Raw genomic sequence first — 24,364 nt, forward strand, 5'->3', positions numbered from 1 at the left:
TGATGTGAAATATATATTTTTATTTGTGGCAAACTTTTATTTTCACATTTCTTCAAATCAAATAGTTCCCTATCAAATGAAATAAACAGCAGGACTTAACATTCTCCTCCTATAAATCTTAAATCATAAAATGCTCTAAAAACAACAGCAAAGAACAGAATACAACTGGGTCTATTTGGGGTACAGTTTGAAAAAGCATATCCTAAAATTACATCCCAATTCCATTTCTAGGAATTCATCATACAACGTACTCACACGTGAGAAAAAGCCCTGACAGGGTGTGCCCACTGCAGGAGTGTCTGTGATAGGGAAAGAGGGGCACACCCTCAGTCCCCATCGACAGAGATCTGCTAAGCAGACAGTGTACCTGCAGATGACGGCCGCCCCCGAGCTGTGGGTGGGGGAGGCCCTCCTGACCACCAGTGCTCCCAACACACACCAAGCCCAGAAACAAGCTAAGGGCCAGCCAGGCTCATCCCACCCCTCCTGCTTCCTGGGTTCAGTGATGGTGTGAATGTGGAATAAGCTGGAAGGGGCCCAGAGGGGCAAGAGGAGGAGGGTAGCAGTAATTTTCATTCTCCCCTCCATCAATATTTTAAAATTTCACAGCCAAAACACATTTATAACTTATAGGATTTAGAAAAATAAAAATGGCCAATGCTGTAACTTCTTTACGGTCTCAATGTATTTCAAAATTTCGGAGGATATAAGAGAGAGGCGTAAGATCTTAAAGTTCATCAAAAGAGCTGATAAGCAATGCTGCATTCACAGTATGGGAAAGTGCACGGCACAAGCAACCTGGAAGATGGCCTGACCTCTCCAGCCCCTGCTTGTTCTTTCATCTCATACCTGGACGGTAGGTGGCAGTTGACCAAGACATCCCCTAAGTTCACTGGCAAGCACAGATCCCAGCACTCTCTCTGCAGAGGGCTGGCCAGGTAGGCGTGGCCTCGACCTCAGACAGGATGAAAGTGGAGGCGGAGGCTGGAGTTGGGAGGAAAGGGTGGAGACTGCCGCCACTCCTGCAGGACCAGCACCTGCTGTATCCCACAGACAGTGAGCTACACGGGCCACACCCAAGTCCACAGTGAGATCCCCTGCCCCCCAGCAGGAAGCCCTCCTGGGCTGTTCATGCAGGGAGAGGGACTAACAGATCCCACGCGGCTCAACAGATGCCTTCCAAGAAAAGCAACTCGTCACAGGGCTACATAATTGGGAAGTTTATATAACTCGAGAAAATAAGGCCGGGTGCAGCGGCTCATGGCTGTAATCCCAGCACTTTGGGAGGCTGAGGCAGGAGGACTGCTTGAAGCTAGGAGTTTGATACTGGCCTGGGTAACACAGCGAGACCCTGTCTCTATTTAAATTTTTTAAAAATTAAAAGAAAAAAAAAAAAAAAAAAGTCCTAGCCATGCAGTAACTACTCCAGAAAGTCAATTCTTTGGATAACATTACTAACATGTTATCAAGAAAACTAAATTTTGTGAATTACTTACATTTGTAATTTAAATTGGGTGATTTCTTTCTGATTTAACAAAGTCTCCTTCATTATTCAATGGTTAGAGATCCCAGAAATGAACTCCTTTCCCATTAAACAAGATAAAAGAACAATACAAGTACGATGCAAACCTTACATAAAGAGATTTTTAGTTCCAAACAGTAAATATTACTTTGCAAGACAACTCAGGAAGTTAACATGTTAACTGTATAAGAAACACAGCCAAGGCTGGGCGCGGTGGCTCACGCCTGTAATCCCAGCACTTTGGGAGGCCGAGGCGGGTGGATCATGAGGTCAGGAGATCGAGACCAACCTGGCTAACACGGTGAAACCCTGTCTCTACCAAAAATACAAAAAATTAGCTGGGCATGGTGGAGGACGCCTGTAGTCCCAGCTACTCAGGAGGCTGAGGCAGGAGAACGGTGTGAACCTGGGACATGGAGCTTGCAGTGAGCCGAGATCGCACCACCGCACTCCAGCCTGGGTGACAGAGTGAGACAAGAAGGAAAGGAAGGAAAGGAAGGAAAGGAAGGAAAGGAAGGAAAGGAACGAAGGAGGGAGGGAGGGACGGACGGACGGACGGACGGACGGAAGGAAGGAAGGAAGGAAGGAAGGAAGGAAGGAAGGAAGGAAGGGGAAAGGAAAGGAAAGGAATGAAACAAACACACAGCCGAGACCAGGTTTACTGGCTCACACCTGTAATCCCAGCACTTTGGGAGGCCAAGGCAGGCGGATCACCTGAGGTCAGGAGTTGGAGACCAGCCTGACCAACATGGTGAAACCCATCTCTACTAAAAATACAAAACTAGCCAGGCGTGGTGGCGCACGCCTGTAATCTCAGCTACTGGGGAGGCTGAAGCAGGAGAATCACTGAACCCAGGAGCTGGAGGTTGCAGTGAGCCAAGATTGTGCCATTGCACTCCAGCCTGGGCAACAAGAGTGAAACTCTGTCTCAAAAAAAAGAAAAAGGAAAAAGAAACATAGCCAGGTGCAGTGATTCACACCTGTTTACCTCCAGCACTTTGGGAGGCCAATGCAGGAGGATCACTTGAGGCCACGAATTCAAGGTCAGCCTAGGCAACATATTGAGACCCCATTTCTACAAAAACACAAAAATTAGCTGGGAGTCATGGCGTGTGCCTGCAAGTCCCAGTTACTTGGGAGGCTAAGGTAGGAGAATCACTTGAGCCCAGGAGTTTGAAGCTGCAGTGAGGTATGATCATACCACTGCACTCCAGCCTGGGTGATAGCGAGACCCTATCTCAAAAAAAACAAAAGAAATATAACCACAGCAGAGTCCATTCAATTTGGCCTGATGCCTAATGCATGAACCTCCACATTCTTTTAGCTACTTTGATATACATTCTAAGTCCTGGTTCTAAGAAGGGAAAGAGAGCTGCCTTTTCTCTTTTTTAAGAGACGGAGTCTTGGCTGGGCACAGTGGCTCATGCCTGTAATCCCAGCACTTTGAGAGGCCGAGGCGGGTGGATCACCTGAGGTCAGGAGTTAGAGACCAGCTTGGCCAACATGGTGAATGAAACCTCGTCTCCACTAAAAATACAAAAATTAGCCGGGCGTGGTGGCGGGTGCCTGTAATTCCAGCTATTCGGGAGGCTGAAGCAGGAGAACTGCTTGAACCCAGGAGGTGGAGGATGCAGTGAGCTGAGATCATGCCACTGCACTCCAGCCTGGGTGACAGAGCAAGACTCCATCTAAGGAGGAAAAAAAAAAAAAGAGTCTCTTCTGTCACTCAGGCTGGAATGCAGTAGCACAATCGTAACTCACTGTAGCCTCGACCTGCTGGGCTCAAGTGATCCTTCCACCTCAGCCTCCTGAGTAACTGGGACCACAGGTGCATACCACCACGCATAGCTGCTGAGAGTTAGCTGTCTTGACAACCAGCATCAGCAGTTCCAACTTTGCTGGTAGTGGCGAACCTCCCTGCCCCCAAAAGAAAACACATGTGATCAGTGCATTCTCGCATACACACACCACCTGCCCACCCTAAAACACTCCAAACAGCCACAAAGGAAAGCCAGCCTCCCGACTCTCTACCTGCTGGGGGAGGAAGGGGAGAGGAGGGCTGAGCAGGGGAGAACATAGCCTTGGAGAGGAGGAGAGCGGTACTGATTAGTGCTTCTCAGCCTGGATGGCACACTGGAACACCAAGGCCCTGAGAAGACCACGTCCCACACTCCCCACGAAAATCAGAGTTTCTGGAAATGGGGCTTCTTTTGTTTTGTGCCTGAAGCTTCTCTGGTGATTCTAATTTGCGGCCAGGCTGAGAACCAACCATGACCCCAAGTCCAGGTTTTCTACTGCACCCATCATCCAGTCCATTCCCGGCAAGGACAAAGAGGAGACCCAGAGAAAACAGGAAGTCCTTTCCCCACACAGACAGGAAGAGCTAAAGGCTGTAGGTCCGTCTGCCACAACCACAAGTGGAAGGGGAAAGCCCGTGAGCCACCCTAGCAAAACACACGCACTGCATCTGACATTGAGACAGGAAGGAAAACTCCTTAGAATGGCAACTGCTGGAAAAGAAAGACCTGTTTTCCTCCGTATATTTCCCCAAGGCATTTCTTCTTAGTTTTCCAAATGTTCACTTTTTCCAACCAAGCCTTTATCATAACTTTGCTCCTTTGTTTACATTGAAAGCTGTCTTCAGTTGTGTTTCCCAGAAATGCTGTTTTGGGGTTATTTTTGGTGAAGTCAGTTTGCTCCACGTGACCTATGTTCGACTCAAATGCTCTCTGACTCAGGCTCACCCACAGGACTCGTCATCTGGCCTGATGTGCACGAGAGGGAAGACTGACCAGCTCCAAATGCTGCCTTCTGCTACTGCTAGGAAGGCAACGGGAAGCTGCTCTCTTCCTCTCCACGGCCAGCCTCTTCTTACGACCCACAAAGACCCTGTGCCCGGCCCCTGCAACCTGGCGTCCAGTCACCCCCCAGCTCTTCACTCCAAGCACTGCTGCCCTGGGCACAGCCGTCACATCCGCCTGGGGCCCTCGCCATGGCTGTCCCCTTTGCCTGGAAGCGCCCCCTGTGCCTTCCCATCTATACTCAAATGTCCTTCTCAGCAAGACTTCTCGATGCTCGGCAAGGCAGCTGTGTTTTTGGTCTGCTTTGTTCACTGCTGTTCCTTTGCACTTCGAACTGGGCCTGGCATGAAGCAGGCCCTTAATAAGGATCTGTAAAATACATCACGATATCACCAAATTTTAATGAAATTCAGAATCAAACAAATTGAAAAGCACTTCTATTTCAAAGAAAAATTTCTGCAATCTACATTATGTAACAGACAATCAGAGTGTTCCACCAGATCTACAAAGCGCTAACCCAGGAATGAAATATGACTCTGAAGCAAGCTACTGGTAGTCACGGGGCACACCCGCCTCTGTGGCTCTTCCAGGAAAGCTGAGGCTCCACACTGGCCGCACATCTAGGGGCACCTGGACTGGGGCAGCCCGCCCTTGGCTCTTATGCAATTAACCTTCTTATTGTTACAGTTTAAAGAGACGCCTCTGCTTCCAAACTTTAATGTGCAAAATGCCTCCGCATCTGGCTGAAACACAGGTTTGATTTATAAGGTCCGGGGTGGGCTTGAGAATCTTGCATTTCTAACCAGCTCCCAAATGACAATGATGCTGCATGAGTATTTCAAGATAAATCTTCACCACGATCAAAACAGTCAAAGGCTCGACAGCTTCCTCTTATTTTTTAATTAAAAAAAAATTAACAGAGCCAGGGTCTCACTATGTTACCCAGGCTGATCTCAAACTCCTGGGCTCAAGCCATCCTCCCGCCCTGGCTGGGATTACAGGCGTGAGCCACCGAGCCCAGCCTCCGCAACCTCCCTTTAGATGGGATGGAAAAGGGAATCCCTGCACTGCGCAATTAGACCGGAGGGACTCAAAGGCCCTTCCAGGCAAGGGTGAGGAGCCACAACTGCAGATGGCGTGAAGAGCTGATGGTGGCTGCGGGTCGTGACCCCTGCTAACTACCCCCGCCCCAGGTATTTACGCTTTTTTAAAAAAAAAAAAAGGTTTTTCCTCAGTTCATGCCACCTGACAGAAAAAAGAAACGTAGCACTACACAGGCTTCTTTAAAGCTCTGTGCTTACAACTCACTTTAATGTTTATGAACCAGACCATAACTTTTAGAGGAGAATTAATTTCTAAAAATCTATTTCCTGAAAGCTCCTCCAAAGTCATCCAAATGGGACGTGCTGACGCAGTCAGATGAAAGCAGAGCACCCCCAACACTGACGGCAGCCTGGGTCTCCAGAAGGCTCGCTGCACCCCACTGGTGGGCATTTGAAAACTGCTCAGAAAAATGGCAGTGAGCTTCTAGAGCAGGGTTTTAACCTTCTCTTTGTGCCCGCGACCTCTCTGGCAGTTTGATGACACCTACTGAACCCTTCTAAGAAACATATTTTAAATGCATAAAATACACAGGACTGCAAACAAAGTCAATTATATTGAAAACCGTCATCTAAGTATTAGGGGACGAATGGGCTTCTCGAACAAAGTAGGTGGGTCTCAGGTCACTTCACAGGAGTGCTAAGCATAAAGGATACTTTAAGACGCTTTCTACAACTGTGAAATCAAAGTATCTGTGACTCCATCTGTGACCAAGTCACAGGTACTGTTCGTACGACTGTGGATTCCTGTCTGGTTCCATAAAGGCAGGGAATGCTCAATTCCCAGTTAGAGGCTGGAGAAAGTGAAGTTGTGATGGCTTCCACTCTTCACGGCTAGGAGTTCCTACTGGGACAGTCACATCTAACCGTGCCCACCAGAGGGGCAGCCCGCCACTGCCCTCCTCACCTTGTTTCTTCACAGATACGAAGGACCTGAACAGTATTCACGTAAGCATGCCACATAAAAACAAGCCCTGGAAAACCCTCGCAGTCACTTTGGAGGTCAGGTGCTTTTCACGAAAAAAAAAAAAAAAAGTGTGTGTTTTTTAACTAAAGAGACAAGGTCTCGCTCTGTTGCCCAATCTAACCTCTAACTCCTGGCCTCAAAAGTGGTCTTCCAGCTGGGCGCGGTGGCTCTCGCCTGTAATCCCAGCACTTTGGGAGGCCGAGGCGGGCGGATCATGAGGTCAGGAGATGGAAACCATCCTGGCTAACACGGTGAAACCCCATCTCTACTAAAAATATTTGTTAAAATTAGCTGGGCGTGGTGGCGGGCGCCTGTAAGTCCCAGCAACTCAGGAGGCTGAGGCGGGAGAATGGTGTGAACCCTGGAGGTGGAGCTGGCAGTGAACCGAGATTGCGCCACTGCACTCCAGCCTGGTGGTCCTCCACCAGATCAGACCTGTTGATAGATGAAAACTGTCTGCTTTCTCCTCTGGTGGGAGAAGACGCTTCATTCTTTTTGGAAGGAAACCTGAATGAGGACTGAAAGCCTGTCATTTTACTGGACACTAAACCCAAAATTAAGGATAATGGAGATCTGGTTTTGTCAAGCCCCAATAATGTAACACTGCCCCAAGTGAAAACAGAAAAGGAAGATTTCATCGAACTCTGCACCTCTGGGGTAATTAAGCAAGAGAAACCGGGCACAGTTTACCGTCAGGCAAGCTTTCCTGGAGCAAATATAATCGGTAATAAAATGTCTGCCATTTCTGTTCATGGTGTGGGTACCTCTAGAGGACAGATGTACCACTGTGACATGAATACAGCATCCCTTTCTCAACAGCAGGATCAGAAGCCTATTTTTAATGTTATCCCACCAATTCCCATTGGTTCTGAAAATTGGAATAGGTGCCAAGGAACTGTAGATGACAACTTGACTTCCTTGGGGACTCTGAACTTCCCTGGTTGAACGGTTTTTGTTTCTTTTTGTTTTGTTTTTTTGAGACAGAGTCTCGCTCTGTCACCCAGGCTGGAGTGCAGTGGTGTGATCTCGGCTCACCTCAAGCTCTGCCTCCCGGGTTCAAGCGATTCTCCTGCCTCAGCCCCCAGAGTAGCTGGGACTACAGGTGCCCGCCATTACGCCCGGCTAATTTTTTGTATTTTTCGTAGAGACGGGGTTTCACCGTGTTAGCCAGGATGGTTTCGATCTCCTGACCTCGTGATCCGCCCGACTCGGCTTCTCAAAGTGCTGGGATTTCAGGTGTGAGCCGCCGTGCCCGGCTGAACAGTTTTTTCTAATGGCTATTCAAGGTAAGATAAGTGTTTTTCTGTTTCTTAAGAATGGTACATTTAAATAGATTAATATATGTAAATCTTCATTTATTTGTATGTGTTCTCTAAAGATCCATGTGTTTTTTTATATAAGTTTAAGTGGCCTTTTGAAAGTAGGAAGGGTAGACAAACGGTCTACCCAGATTTTTTCCTTAAATAGTGGTATTCAGTACAACATTGGCCAATGGTAAGGATTTTAACATTTTTAAAATAATATTGCTCATTATTTAATAGATATCTTAAGGAAAAATTATATAAATTCAGGAGAGTATCATGTCTCATAATATCATATTATGTTGTGCATGTTCACCCAGCTGTTTTAGAATATGTTCTTATATTACAATAAATGATACCCTTAATTACATAGTCAAAAAAAAAAAAAAAAAACACACAAGTGGTCCTCCACCTCACCCTCCAGAGAAGCTGGAGGTGCATGCCACTATGCCAGGCTTAACCTACAAACAGCTCCTTGTCATCTACTGCCTCAGGTTCAAACCCCTTCCCCCATTTTTTAGGACACTGATAGATGTTTTTCCTAACTTAACTTTTAAAGTCTTATTACTTCCTAACCTAGGGGTTCTCAACTGGGGGCAATTTTTGTCCCCAGGGGACATTTGGCCACGTCTGAAAACATTTTCTGTGAACTGGGGTGGGGATCCTCATGGCATGCAGCCAGTGGAGACCAGTGATGCTGTTAAAAACATCCTGCAGCGCCCAGGACAGCTCCAGAGCAAGGAAGTACCTGGCCCCGGGCCTCAGGAGTGCCAAGGCTGAGAGGCCCTCCCCGATAGAGTTTATTTTCCCTAATACTGAGTACTGCGTCTGCATGTGGAATACCCGGGAGCTGGCAAACCAGGTAGGCTGAGAAAGCCAGGTCTAGACATGCTTGAAAAGAATACGGTCAGTTTAAAAAGCCAGGTGTCAATGGAATGCCTAAGATGTCAAGACACATTGTGAGAGACCATGAAGAATAAAAGAACAAAAAGTACTAGCGTTTTTGTCTGTCTGTTTTTTGGAGACATGGTCTATGTTGCCCAGGCTGGTCTCAAACTGCCCGGCTCAAGTCATCCTCCTGCCTTAGCCTCCCGAGCAGCTGGGACTACAGGTATGAGACAATGTACCTGGCTATAACCACCTTTTGTACAGTTCTTCCCAAGTATCCATTATGCAGGCATGTGCGACCATCTATCTGATCCCTGCGGTAAGCATGATGTACACAGATCAAATTATCTCCACGTTCAAAACAAGAAAAACTCAACGTCAGTCCCTAAATGCCTTCCCCAAGGTCATCTGGCCAGTAGGGAGCAAAATCAAGTGCAGACTTGAGGTCCTGTAACTACAGAGGTCTGTGATTTGTGCAGAGTAAATCCAAGGAGGCAAGCGGAGCACAGTGGTCAGGACACATCTTTGGCGGCCACAGTGCTGGGTCCACAAGGGGCAGCCCCTGTTTCCTCCACTATGGGATGGAAATAATGGCACCTACCTAAGGCTTTCGTGAGAATTAAGTAAAATGCATTTCTAGTACTTAGTGAACTGGAAAAATGTTAGCATGAAAAATGTTAGTTGCTATTATTGTGGTGCTCGTGGTGTAGCTGGAGGGCAATTAAATTGCTTCAGTGCTGTGACAGAGACTCGGAGCTCTGGGAGGATCCAGGAGGGGCACTGGGAACTGGGCCTCCCAGAGGGCAGGGTTCCCTGTGTCTGCAGCATCTACTGCACCCCTGCGGGCAGCACACCCCCAGAAGCACCAAGGATGAGGACAGAGCCACCCACAGCCACCCCAGCTCCGTGTTCCCTGCACTGGGGGCTAGGGCCTATCTTCTCAAGTAGAGACTCTACCATGACATGTGTTCGTCTGTTCTAAAACCAGTGCACTTGCCAGGCACAGTGGCTCATGCCTGCAATCCCAGCACTTTGAGGGGCTAAGGCAGGAGGATCGCTTGAGCCCAGTAGTTCAAAACCAGCCTGGGGTCAGGAGCGAGGGCTCACACCTGTAACTGCAGCACTTCGGGAGGCTTAGGCAGGTGGAACTCCTGAGGTCAGGAGTTCAGGACCAGCCTGGGCAACATAGTGAGACCACATCTCTACCAAAATTTAGAAATTACCTGGGCATGGTGGTGTGTGCCTGTACCTAGCTACTCAGGAGGCTGAGGTGGGGGGATCACTTCAACCTGGGAAGTTGAGGCTGCAATGAGCAATGACTGCATCACTGCACTCCAACCTGGGCAACAGCATGAGAAGCCACCTCAAAAAAATAAATAAATAATGAAAACAAGTGCATGACAGCTTGAGTAATTATTTAATTACTTGGACTACAGTTAAAATGTTCTCAGGAGTCATATGCTCATAGAGCTGCAGGTGGGTGGCCTCGTCCTCAGCCGAGTGTAAACTGGGGCCACTGTCTGGACAGCAACAAGGTAGGATGTGATGAACTTTCTTTTCCATCTGTATGTAGCTTTTCACCCACTAATCCCACTGGGAGGAGTCTGCTCTTAGGATACAGTCAATCAGCGACATAGTCAAAGGTTTGTGTGTAAGGAGATTTATCTCAGCTTGAACAAAAAGAAGAACAAACAACATAAACATCCCAGCAACAGATTACTACTGAAATAGGTCACTAAATGTGTATGTCCAGATGACTGAATATTATGCAGTCTTAAAAGGCATGCAGGATGCTCACAGATAATGTAAAAACAGACAGAACGTACATCAGTTGTTCAGGCACTGAGAAAATACAAACGTACACCGAAATATTAATAGCATTTATCTCTGGATAACTTTTATTTTTCTGTTTTCCAATTTTCCTGTGAGGAACAATCACTACTTTTAGAATTTAAACAAGTTACAGATATTAAGTCTAAATATAAATACCTCCCTACAAGAAATGAATGACATGAAAAGTATAGAAAAAGCAAGCTTCTGAAACCATAACCACACTTTCCTTCCACACATATCCCAAGGGCCAGGCACATCAGGGGCCAACATGAACTCCAAAGTGTCTACCCCATGAACAAAACACAGTAAACATGATTACGAAAAAAGAGTGTTTTCAATTTGTTTTCCAATTAACCTGCCTCTATACAGCAAGGAGTAACGTGTGTTAAATACTTTTAAGCCAATGTAAAAAACATAAAACATAAAAAGAAAAATGATTTGTAAGCATTTTATTAAAATAGTCATTACGTGTCTCTAAAAACCAGAACAAGAAGACAGATAGTTTAAGAGTGAAAGCTATTTGCTGACTTAGGCCAAGTGAAAGCCAACGCTAACCAAAAAAACATTTTCCATGTAAAAACATTCCTTTTAATATTTCTTACCCTAGAGCTCTACTCATTAAAAAGAGAAAGAGAGAAAAAAGATCACTGCTCAAAATCTCAGCAAAGGGAACCCAGTACTTAACTAGACAAGCTCTCAGAGTGACCAGATGCAAATCTCTTTCACAAATAGCCACAGGGCAGCACAGCCTCCACTAGGAACACCAGCCCTAACTGCCCACCCACGGGTGCTTCCAGACCTCCAGGTGCCAAGACATCCCACCAGGGGCCAACCACATTGGACTTCTGGGGTAAGGCCTGCCTACAGCCAGCCTCCAACACACCCAGAATCCCTGTTCCAGAGACTGCCTGTAGAAACAGCAGGGAGTCTGAAGTCAAGAGCCCTAGGTAGGCTAAAGACATACTTTTCTAGTCCTGTAATCCCATAAAACAGGGTTAAAAGGGCATCTTAACAGATTTATTGACTTCAGAGAGAACACCAGCATCTTGCTTGCACTCATGAGCAGCAACTCATTTCTGCCTTCCTAGCTCCTCCTTGCCTTCCTGTCCAGCAGCGACCTACTCACCACTACGGTCGGAGGCCAGCAATGACGCTGACCTTCATTGTTGACCAGGTTCTGACTATTTCTGTCTTCCAGTGTTTCCCAGCAACTACTACCTTCCACTAAAAAAATGACTTTATGCAACAGGAGAGAAAATGCCTGCACAGACAAGTCCAAGTGTCAATAAAACTGGGGTGGGGCTAGGGGTGGAACTGAAGTAAGTCAGAGGAATCTAACAGTGAAAAAGTGTCAACTTCCTGCAGTGATGCCAAATGCCGGCCCTAGACTCAGACCCTGGGGAGGGCCAGCCCCCATCACTAGCCATGCGACACAAGTGATGTGACCTTTCCAAGCCTGTGTCCCTATCTGTAAAGTGGAGACAGTCACCATATTGACTTCCGAGGGTTGCTGCAAGGATTGAAGCAGCCAGTCCACCAAGCGTGGCTCTCAGGATGGAGCCTGGCAAACAGCAAGCGCCCAACCCACAGCCATAGGGATCCAGGTTGGCACAGTGCACCGAGGCACGCACACAAAGCCTTTCCCTCAGAGCTTCCCTCTCAAGACGGCCCCACAGAGCAGACCACCAGCAGCACCGCTATGGCGTGGGCGGGGTGGGGGAGAAACCGATCAGAGGCTGCTTGAAAAAGGTACAACATCAGCAGTTAGGAGTAACAGGTGACAGCAAGGGAACACACAGAAGCAACACTGACAGGACGTGGCCATGTGGGAACAAGCAACCTAATCTCAATAATCTCTGAAGACAACACCGTCAGAAAGTAAAGCAATATAGTCACCATAATGGTCCCTTCCCCCTCAAGAAAAATTCACTTTTTATTTTTTATTTTTGAGATAGGGTCTCACTCTGTTGCCCAGGCTGGAGTGCAGGGGCACAATCGCAGCTCAGTGCAACCTCCCACCTCAACTTCCTGAATAGCTGGGACTACAGGCATGTACCACAGTGCCCAGCTAATTTTTTATTTTTTGTACAGATGGGGGTCTCCCTATGTTGCCCAGGCTGTTCTTGTACTACTGGCCTCAAGAGATCCTCCCAACTCGGCCTCCAAAAAGTGCTGAGTGGGATTACAGGCATGAACCACTGCACCCAGCGTAAGAAAAAATTTAAATTATGTGACACTCGTAATGTTAGAAACAGTGAGCTGCAACAGCTTCAGGGGCAGAGGCCACAGCTAGCACCCTCTCCATTGCAGGCATAGGTACAATCTAATTCCACTGATGCCACATCCAAGAGGATGGCAGATGAGACATTCCCTGATGTTACTTTTTTTTGTTTGTTTTGGAGACGGAGTCTCGCTCTTGTTCCCCAGGCTGGAGTGCAATGGTGCGATCTCGGCTCACTGCAACCTCCGCCTCCTGGGTTCAAGCGATTCTCCTGCCTCAGCCTCCTGAGTAGCTGGGATTACAGGCAGGCGCCACCACACCCAGCTAATTTTTGTATTATTACTAGAGATGGGGTTTCGCCATGTTGGCCAAGCTGGTCTCAAACTCCTGACCTCAGGTGATCCACCTGCCTTGGCCTCCCAAAGTGCTGGGATTACAGGTGTGAGCCACAGTGCCTGGCCTATCTTCGGGACTTTTGATGTTAAGTACATACTATACACAATATTGTTATCGTGACTATTTGGCCAGGAATATGCTTAAACACTGGGGTTTTCTTAGAGAAGCTGGCTAAATGTCTAATTACAGTAAATAAACTACACCATAATGACCATTTTGGTTCCCACTATAACATACAACTCCCTGAGATGGGCCATTCAAAGCAGTGAGCACGTTCAAGCAGCTCTTTATAGCCCTCTGGGAATACTAGCCACAGTATAGGTTCAGTTTCAGAACATTAAGGCGTCTAGGATGGGAAAGAACAGGACTTGAAGAGGCCAGAAGGAGCAAGAAACCCCTGGTTGAAAACAAGAGTGCATCCAAGGTCCAGAAAGTGTCAGTAAAATCGGCTAGCAGGCTTTGTTTCTGCAGGCACCACAAACTCTATTCCAGGAGTCTTCTTGGGACACCCTACTATGAACAAGGCATTGCTGCTTCAGAGCCAGGGACCCCATTTCTTACAGTCAGCCATGCAACAAAAGATAAGACCAGAAAGGGCTCACGTGGATTGATCACAGAAGACATTTAGGCCAGAAAGTTTCAGATTTACCTTCCACTGCAGCTACGACCAGGCCCTCACGCCCAGGCACCTGGTATCTGCCCAACCGAACTTCACGCCTACAGGTGAAGCCTGGCCCAAGCCTGCTTCTCCGGCGAGTTCACCACACGCCTGACTCTCCTTCCCGTGGCTGACCACCACCAGGGGCCAGAGCATGTAGACAACCATTCCACTGACATCCTCCAGATGGACCCGTGAACTTCAAGGCCCTGGGCCATCCCAGCCTTCTCTCTGTACAGAACCTCATCCTTTTAACAGCACATGTTCCAGCTAGTACAAAACCCCCCTTTACAGCCGCCCTTCCTCAGGGATAATGAATCCTTCCTAGAACACATGGTTCTTATTTATTTCTGCAACCCTTGGAGTATATAAAGCAGGCGGTTCTACTTTCAGTAATGGCTGAGACATTGGACCAATCCTCTTGCAGATAACTATAAACTCTGGACAAAGCATAAAAAACAACAAACTGGGCCGGGCGTGGTGGCTCAAGCCTGTAATCCCAGCACTTTGGGAGGCCGAGACGGGCGGATCACGAGGTCAGGAGATCGAGACCATCCTGGCTAACACGGTGAAACCCCGTCTCTACTAAAAAAAAAAAAAATACAAAAAACTAGCCAGGCGATGTGGCGGGCGCCTGTAGTCCCAGCTACTCGGGAGGCTGAGGCAGGAGAACGGTGTGAACCCAGGAGGCGGAGCTTGCAGTGAGCTGAGATCCGGCCACTGCACTCCAGCCTGGACGACAGAGCGAGACTCCGTCTCAAAAAAACAAAAACAACAACAACAACAACAAACTGAACAGGACCTAGAACAAGCAGAAACTGGAGGGGGCCTGTGCCCAGAGCGAGCTGAGCACTGCATGGGTTTCCTGTCCTGGGGCAGAACCTGGTCCTCATCAGAGAAGGAGGGCAGCTAAAGCTCATAGAGAATCCCATAGTCTCACTTAAAAAACCAGAGAGGGGAATTCTGGTAGACAATTGCAGCTGGAAAGCAACGGGGTAAACCTGGAAGCGAGAGCACCCTGGGAGGGGACACCATGCTCTGCACATCAACTCTGTGTGAGCCCTGAAACAGGCAGGCACAGGGCAGGTGCAGGACAGCAAGGTCACACTACAGCAACTGAGCAGAGATTTTAGCTGCTGATAACACAGGAAGAGTATCTGGAGTTTGAGTCCAGCCAAACTGACTGCCTGCTAAAACAAAGCATCATCGATCTTCAGGAGGACAGAACGAAGTCCAGAGTTTCTACAATGGATCACTCACAAAATCCAAGAAGCAATCACAATTAGTAGACATGGAAACAAACAAAAACATAACCTATACAAAAAGGAAAGGGTTAGCTCTGGAGACCAGGCACAGGACACTCCCACATCGGCAGCACAGACAGGGACTCAGCAGCCCTTACAACGGGGCTCAGGAACAGAAAGGAAAAGGGACTTGGGCTGGACAAGCCAAACGGGTCTCAAGAGAGAAACAGAACTTTTTTTAAAAAGCGGAAATTCCAGTGCCAGGTGCAGTGGCTCACGCCTGTAACCCCAGCACTTTGGGAGACCTAAGCAGGCAGATCACCTGAGGTCAGGAGTTCGAGACTAGCCTAGCCAACATGGCAAAACCCTATCTCTACAAAAAATACAAAAATTACCTGAGTGTGGTGATGGGCGCCTGTAATCCCAGCTACTCGGGAGGCTGAGACAGGAGAATCGCTTGAACCCAGGAGTTGGAGGTTGCAGTGAGCCGAGAGCGTGCCACTGTACTCCAGCCTGGGTGACAGAGCAAGACTCTGTCTTAAAAAAAAGGAAATTCCAGAACTAAAAAATGCTATTTCTAAACGAAGAAAAATCCCGTGGATGAGCTTTAACAGCAGACTGGAGATAACAGAAGACTCAGTGAATCTGAAGATGGATCAATAAAAAGTATCCAACCCAAAGAACAGAGAGAGAAAAAAAGATCTGAAACGAAAACAATCGAACAAAGCTTCAGGGACAGTATCACACAGTTTTAATATACCTAGAGCTGGAGTCCCATAAGGAGAGAGAGATTGAGGCGGAAACACATTTTGGAGAAATTATGGCTGAAAATTTCCCACAGTTGGCAGAAGGCGTGAATTTACAGATCCAGTAAGTTCAGGACACCAAATAAGATAAATTCAATAAAACACTTGGACACATCACAGTCAGGCTGCTCAAATACCAAAGACACAGACCATCTTAGAGCCAGCTGGAGAAAAACAACTCGTGAGCACAGGGGAGCAGCCAACAGCGGAGTCCTGGAGGAGAGACAGGGTCTCAACTTCTCTCAAAGTCCCAGAAGAAGCAAGGTGCCAACAAAGGACCTCACATCCAGTGCAAACATCCTTCAATAGTATGGGTGAAAGTGAAACATGTTCTGATAAAAGAAAACGAAGAGCCTTTCTTGCCAGCACACCTACACTCCCGAAAATACTAAAGCAAGTTTGCCAGACTGAAAGGATATGCTAACAAACTGGATCAGTAAGGAATGAAAAGCACCAAAACGGTAAACAGGCCTGGTTCCACTTAGGGATTGGGGAAAAAAGGTAAATATGTGAGCATATATAAAAGACAATATTTTCCTCGTAGTTTTTTTAAAAGGTACATTCACACTGAAGCAAACAACAATTCTGTATATGTTGTGATGTCTATAGCATAGATGTAACATGTACACTTGCCACAGCAAGGACCAGGAAGGCACCTGGTTGCAAGACAGTGGCCAGTTTCTTACACTGCACAAGGCGTGGCACAGTATTAACTCTAAGCAGACTGGAAAGTTCAGTATCTACACTGGTATCTCTTGACCAGTCACTAAAATCATGCAACAAAGGAAGCCAACAGATAAAATGGAATTCCATGAATCTGCTTAAATGAAGTTTTAGAAATGGCAAAACTAATCAATGGTTCATAAGAAACAGAACAGAGGGAGAGTTTTTTTGTTTTGTTTTGTTTTTTTGAGACAGAGTCTCACTCTGTCACCCAGGCTGGAGTGCAGTGGTGCGATCTCGACTCACTGCAAGCTCCGCCTCCCGGATCCATGCCATTCTCCTGCCTCAGCCTCCCGAGTAGCTGGGACTACAGGCACCCGCCACCAGGCCCGGCTAATTTTTTTTGTATTTTTAGTAGAGACAGGGTTTCACCATGTTAGCCAGGAAGCTCTCAATCTCCTGACCTTGTGATCTGCCCGCCTCGGCCTCCCAAAGTGCTGAGATTACAGGCATGAGCCACCGCGCCCGGCCAAGGGAAAGAGTGAAGGTCTGAGGGTGGGGGGTGGAGAAGGTGGCCAACTGACTGGAAAACAGCGGGAGGGAATTCTCTGGGCTGACGGTGATACTGCACAAACCCCCATCAAGGCTTATGTCTGTCAAAACTGAAGTGGTGGGCCAGGCACGGTGGCTCATGCCTGTAATCCCAGCACTTTGGGAGGCCGAGGCAGGCAGATCACAAGGTCAGGAGTTTGAGACCAGCCTGACCAAGGTGAAACCTTGTCTCTAATAAAAATATAAAAAAATCAGCCAGGCATGGTGATGCGTGCCTGTAATCCCAGCTACTCAGGAGGCTGAGGCAGGAGAATTGCTTGAACCCAGGAGGCAGAGGTTGCAGGGAGCCAAGATTGCTCCATTGCACTCCAGCCTGGGTGACAGAGCAAGACTCCATCTCAAAAAACAACGACACAAAACAAAAAAACATGAAGTGGTGAAAACACTCAGATGACACACTTAAAATAAGTGCATTTCACTAAATGTAGGTTTTACCTTTAAATGGAAAGAAAAAAAGGAACCCCAACAAAATATTGGACTGCGGTACTGAGGACTATCATTTACATACTTGGTGCTGAATGAATAAAAACGAGCCGCTGGGGCCACGGCAGGGAGAGGAGCTTTGTCACCAAGATCATGGATCCCACCCAGGGCCGGCTGCACACATGGGGCAGCCCCGGGCATCGGCAGAGCAGGCGGAAGCCGGGGACGAGATCACACTCCCTACTTCTTACCAGCCACAGAGTCTGGGGCTCTCTTCCTCGTCTCATTTCATATTCCTCAGGTTTTTCCTCTCACTTTGAATGATGAAGTCAACACACAAACAATTTTAACTTCACATAATAAAAATAGCCACTAACTAACGTCACCTTTGTCAAATTATTTATACTTAACCTCTCTGTGTCTGTTTTCTCACTGCTAAAATGGGGACAAAAATATAACCTAACCCATGGAGCCGTTATGAGGATTAAATGAAATACATGCTACGCCCTCAGAGCAGCCTCCTGCACCTGGGAACATTGACGCCCCCACGGCATCCCCCCGAGCCCGCTGCCCCTCACCGCACACACCTGGGAACAATGACAAGCCCCCACCACATCCCCCTGAGCCTGCTGCCCCTCACTGCACGCACCTGGGCAACACTGACACGCCCCCACTGCATCCCCCCGAGCCTGCTGCCCCTCACCGCACACACCTGGGAACAATGACAAGCCCCTACCACATCCCCCTGAGCCTGCTGCCCCTCACCGCACACACCTGGGTAACACCGACACAACCCCCCCCACGGCATCCCCTTGCAGCCTGCTGCCCCTCACCTCACACACCTGGGGAACACTGACACACCTCCACTGCAAGGCTCCCCGAGTCTGCTGCCCATCACTGCACGCATCTAGAAACACTGACACGCCCCCACGCATCGCTCTTCCCTGTAGCCTGCTGCTCCTCACCTCCTATCTTTATTAGCAATTGTAAAAGGAAAAGTAACATTGATAAATTACCCTCCTCAATACAGTATTAATGCTATGCTAGTTTAAAAGCCTTACACCTATTTAAACAACCCACACATGTAAGTGCTCTGAGAAATGACACACTGCATGACATGTGGCACAGTATTAACTCTAAGCAGACTGTGGAAAGTTCAGAATCTACACTGTCATCCCTAGACCAGCCACTAAAATCAGGCAACGAAAGAAGCCAACAGATAAAATGGAATTCCATGATTCTGCTTAAATGAAGTTTTAGAATAGGCGAAACTGACCGGTGGTGGAAAAGAAACAGAATCGAGGAAAAGAACAGAAACAAGGCCCGGGAGTCGGGGTGCGGAGAAGGTGGGAACTGACTGGAAAACGGCATGAGTTCTCACATATGAAAGATACTCTACCAGGAACCTGGAGTCAGGAGAATCTCCCAGAGGTGGCGTGCAAGTTCTCTGAGTATCTATTTGTGTCCGGGTAGAGTTTACACACCACACAGTGCTTCTCACGCGACCCCAGTACTCCATGCTTTCAAAGTATCTCATTAATTTTACTTTTTTTTTTTTTTTGAGACAGAGTCTCACTGTTGCCCAGGTTGAAGTGCAGTAGCTCGATCCTGGCTCACTGCAACCTCTGCCTCCCAGGTTCAAACGATTCTCCCGCCTCAGCCTCCCGAGTAGCTGGGATTGCAGGCACACGCCACCACGCCCGGCTAAATTTTGTATTTTTAGTAGAGATGGGGTTTCACCATATTGGTCAGGCTGGTCTCAAACTCCTGACCTTGTGATCTGCCTGTCTCAGCCTCCCAAAGTGCTGGGATTACAGACATGAGCTATCGCACCAGGCCAATTTTACTATAATTTGGTTGTCAGCATTATTCTCAAGCTTTTAAATTTTATTAAAATGTCCAAAATAGAGTAGGGGTGAGGGTTGTTCCTCTTCCCCGTACATTAAATCTCTTCCTATTTCAAACAGTTTAATCTTTTTTCAATTCTAGACTATAATACTTCTAAGAATTAGTTCCTATATATACATGTTTTAATTAGAGTCAGTAAGAAACCTAAGGATAGGCCAGGCACGGTGCCTCACCACCTGTAATCCCAGCACTTTGGGAGGCCGAGGCGGGCAGATCACCTGAGGTCAGGAGTTCGAGACCACCCTAACCAACATGGTGAAACCCTGTCTCTACTAAAAATACAAAAAGTAGCTGAGTGTGGTGGCGTGTGCCTGTAATCCCAGCTGTTCAGGAGGCTGAAGCAGAAGAGTCGCTTGAACCCGGGAGACAGAGGTTGCAGTGAGCTGAGATCGCACTGCCGCACTCCAGTCTGGGCAACAGTGCGAGACTCCGTCTCAAAAAACAAAACAAACAAAACAAAACAAACCAGAAACCTAAGGATATAATTTCTTTCTGGTAATTCTACTGATGCTTTTATGCAAATGTCCCAAATAGACAAATGATTCCATAATGCTCCCTTCTTAAGAGTTAATCTGATGTCACTGTTGAAAGTATAAAAGAAATACAAATGAAACTTTAATTAGAATGAGTAACAGGTTTTCAATTTATTGACATTATGCAACAAACTAAAACAGACATTATGTAGCAAACTAAAACATCAAGGCTTACCATGATTTAAAGTTTTAAAAGCATTAAAGAAATATAATCCAAACAAACTTACTTACAGAACTAAAAATGTTACTCCATGGAAATGAACTCATCCACACACAGGCCTTCACAGGCTCCACAGGAGAGGAGGCCACCAAAGCATCATGATGCCATGTGGCTTCTTCCGAGCTCTCAGCTGACGCATTCACAACCTTGTATGTGTGCAACCCCGGTAACCTAAAGCCCAACTCTTGTGTCACAGAGTTTCTCCCAATGAAAGCTTTTGTATGCCAGTTTCTTCTTTTCTTTCTTTTTTTTTTTCTTTTTAAATAGAGACGGGGTTTCGCCATGTTGCCAGGCTGGTCTTGAACTCCTGGCCTCAAGTGATCCACCTGCCTTGGCCTCCCAAAGTGATGGGGTTACAGGTGTGAGCCAGTGCACCTGGCCTTACATGCCAGCTTTTGAAAAATATAAAATTAAAAATAAGAAAGTAGGGCCAGGCGCGGTGGCTCACACCTGTAATCCCAGCACTTTGGGAGGCAGAGGTGGGCGGATCACAAGGTCAGGAAATCAAGATCATCCTGGCTAACACGGTGAAACCTCGTCTCTACTAAAAATACAAAAAATTAGCCGGGCGTGATGGCGGGCGCCTGTAGTCCCAGCTACTCGGGAGGCTGAGGCAGAATGGCGTGAACCCGGGAGGCGGAGCTTGCAGTAAGCCAAGATCACGCCACCGCACTCCAGCCTGGGCGACAGTGAGGCACTGTCTCAAAAATAAATAAATAAGAAAGTAGAATACAGATGTTAAAATTCAAGTTAAACTTCACTAGAATCTACAGCTACATAATATATATGAAGTAGTCATTGGATAAAGGCAAAAATTAAAAAGATAAAAAGTATGAGTTGGTAACAGGAGTTACTACTGTGGCCACTGAAAAGAAAAACCCGAAGGGAAAAAAGCACTTGTACTACGGCGGCTTTTCATTCACCCAACACCTCCTGCCCCTGGGTTTAACGAATGCTCCATAGGTGAGCCCCTAGTAGGTGGTAGGAACTGCTAGGCTCTAGTGATTTAAAAAGGCAGTCTCTGTCAAAGTCAAACTCTTGGGGGCAGAAATAGAACACAGCACATAAGGTCTAGGATAAGAATGCAACAACAAAATGACTGGTATCGATGAACCAATAATGGGGATGGGGGTATCCGGTGTCCAGTCTGAGAGAACAGCCTCTCCCAGGGCGCAGGAGAGAGAAAGCACAGTGAGGAGGAACTGCGCCCACAGACAGAGGTGTGTACAGACAGGCAGGGGACAGATCACAAAGGCCATGGCACATCATGCTAAGACCCGTAAGCCAGAAATGAGGCTCCTGCATGCTTTTGACCAGGACCATTCCAGTGACACAAGGGAACTGATGTTAGAGGCTAAGAGGGGGCCAGTGAGACCAGAGGGGGTTATGGAGGCAGACCCAGGCCAGGGAGACCAAAAAGGGTTACCAGAAGGCAGACCCAGGCCAGGAGACTAGAATGTTAATGAGGCTAGACCTAAGTCAAGGTCAGAGTTGGGCACATCAGTGTTATTTCTAAAAAGAGTTAAGGTACCAATGCTTCTGAACTATTCAATTAGAAGATAAAATGGAGCAGCTATGAAGTTGTTTCTTGTAGACGTTAAACATTGACATCAGCTGACTTGCATTCTAATACAGATTTCTGATCAGAAGCAAAGTGGAGTTAGGCCAGGCTGGGGCCATGCTGGTTCCCTGAAGACTATTCTAATCTTCGTCCTGCTTCCCTGGCATACTGCCTCAAATCTAAGCCTGCGTCCAGAGAAGTGTGCCATATATGTGACCACCACGGCAAGTGTGGTAGGGAGAGAAACGGGGGAGAAAGGGGAAGTGGGAGGAGAAAGGAAGGAGAGGAAGAAAGGAAAGTAGGGGGGAAAGAAAGGAGATTCTGAGGGAACAATGAATCGGGGCTGTAACGGTGTCACTGGAGACAAATCTAAAGATATTTAGGACTTGTTCATAAACCAGCTGGAGGGGATAAAAAAGGGCATCTCTATGGCAGGACTGGGCCTCTGGCTGGAGGGAATTAGAAGGGAAGGACAGAGCAGGTCAGGGTTGGTGTCTTGGTCTGTTTTGTGTTCCTGTAACAGAATGCCACAGAGTAGGTAATTTATAAAGAAAAGGGCCGGGCGCGGTGGCTCAAGCCTGTCATCCCAGCACTTTGGGAGGCCGAGACAGGCGGATCACGAGGTCAGGAGATCGAGACCATCCTGGCTAACACGGTGAAACCCCGTCTCTACTAAAAACTACAAAAAACTAGCCGGGCAAGGTGGCGGGCGCCTGTAGTCCCAGCTACTCGGGAGGCTGAGGCAGGAGAATGGCGGGAACCAGGGAGGCGGAGCTTGCAGTGAGCTGAGATCCGGCCACTGCACTCCAGCCTGGGCGACAGAGCGAGACTCCGTCTCAAAAAAAAAAAAAAAAAAAAAAGAAAAAGAAAAGAAGGGTATTTCTTACAGTTCTGGAGGCTGAAAGTCCAACAGCAAGAGCCTGCATCTGCTGAGGGCCTTCCTGCTGGGACATCCCATGGTGGAAGGCAGAAGAGGGAAGGGTGACAGAGCCAGGGAACAAGCCAGCAAGAGGAGCCCCACACCGGCCTTTACAAAAGCACTCTCGGGTGACAAGGATATTACCTCACCGTAATGGCAGTGGCAGAGCCCTCGTGACCTACCCATGTCCCAACACTGCTGCACTGGGGATTAAGTTTCCGAGATGCAAACTTTGGGGGAAACACTGGAACCATGGCAGGCAGGAAGAGAGAAACCCGCCTTTGCACACACTGAGCTACTGGGAACTTTCACTGGAAGCTGAAGGTCTGGTTGAGCCTTTAGGTTTTTTGGATTCATCACTGAGACTGGCAAAACCACAGCTGAAAAGGTTATGAATTATAAAGCAAAAAGAAAGAAAAAGGAGAGAAGTCTGAGGAATAACATCATCAAAAGTGCAGAAAAGCAGAGGAAAAACTGAAAACAGATACTCAGAGAAGAGGAAAACCAGCAGTGCCAGAACTGGCGGAGGCAGCGCAGATCCCAGCCAGCCGGCACACCCAGGCTGCAGAAGCCACCAACCGGGGGAGGTGCCTCGCAGCCATATTTATTTCAAACAAAACCCAAAAAAACCTTTCCCGGGGATTCCTCTGTGTAGGAAAACCACAAAAACGAACGAGAGGTAAGAAACATAACCGAGAGTATCCAATGAACCTGGCCAACGTGAGGTCATGTGGATGGAGACATCCACGAAGTAGAACGCAGGGTCCAGAAGTGAACCCAAATAGATGTGGGAGTACACCTCAGAGACAGCTCGGATCGCGGAGAGCAGAGACCATTTACCAGATGGCACTGGGACAAATGGGCTGTCATCTGGAAAATATAAAACTAACTTTGTACCTTATACCAAATCAATTCCAGATGGATCCGTTTGGTATAAAAAGAGAATGACACAAGTTCCATAGGCGACACTGCAGGGGACTGTCTTTAGAATGTACGGGGTGTCATGTGTATTATGCGCGCACAATACATGCATATGTATAATATGTATGATGAGAAACGCATTATACATTATGCATTATGACACAAAAGCCAGAAGCCATGCCAAAAAGGACTGATAAATATACCACTTAAAAAAAAAAGAAGAGAAAACAACTGCATGGCAAAATCAAAAGACAAGATTAAAAACCCAAAAAACAAATACATGCAATTCCTACTAAAGACGATTTCCTTGAAACTTAGGGAGTTTCTAAAAACTAACAACCCAGCCAGGCGTGGTGGCTCACACCTGTAATCCCAGTACTTTGGGAGGCCGAGGTGGGTGGATCCCTTGAGGTCAGGAGCTTGAGACCAGTCTGGTCAACATGGTGAAACCCCATCTCTACTAAAAATACACACACACACACACACACACACACACACACACAAATTAGCCAGGCTCAGTGGCACAAGGCTATAATACCAGCTACTTGGGTGGCTGAGGCAGGAGAATTGCTTAAACCCAGGAGGCAAAGGTTGCAGTGAACCGAGATCACACCAGTGCACTCCAGCCTGGGTGACAGAGTGCGACTCCATCTCAAATAAAGTAAAAATTAAAAAAAGAAAAGACCAACAACCCAACAGAGGTGAGCAAAGGAGATAAACAGCTCACCAAAAACCAATGAAATAGTTTACTTGAAACAATATTCAACCTCACTCCTAAGATAAAACTATACCACACCAGGGTAAGTCTCCACCTAACAGAATGGCCGCGACCAGCAAGTGCTCACTGGGCTCGTTAAAGGTTAGGGA

At 47.4% G+C, this 24,364-nt stretch overlaps 1 protein-coding gene across 5 annotated transcripts in view; it reads right to left on the reverse strand.

Moving 5' to 3' along the window:
- ZCCHC14 (zinc finger CCHC-type containing 14) overlaps positions 1 to 24,364 on the reverse strand; it is an 89,610-nt gene that overhangs the window by 56,364 nt on the left and 8,882 nt on the right. The gene's annotated exons all lie outside the window — the stretch shown is intronic.

The sequence above is a fragment of the Macaca fascicularis genome, chromosome 20, assembly GCF_037993035.2.
Source record: "Macaca fascicularis isolate 582-1 chromosome 20, T2T-MFA8v1.1".
NCBI classification, from domain to species: Eukaryota; Metazoa; Chordata; class Mammalia; order Primates; family Cercopithecidae; genus Macaca; species Macaca fascicularis.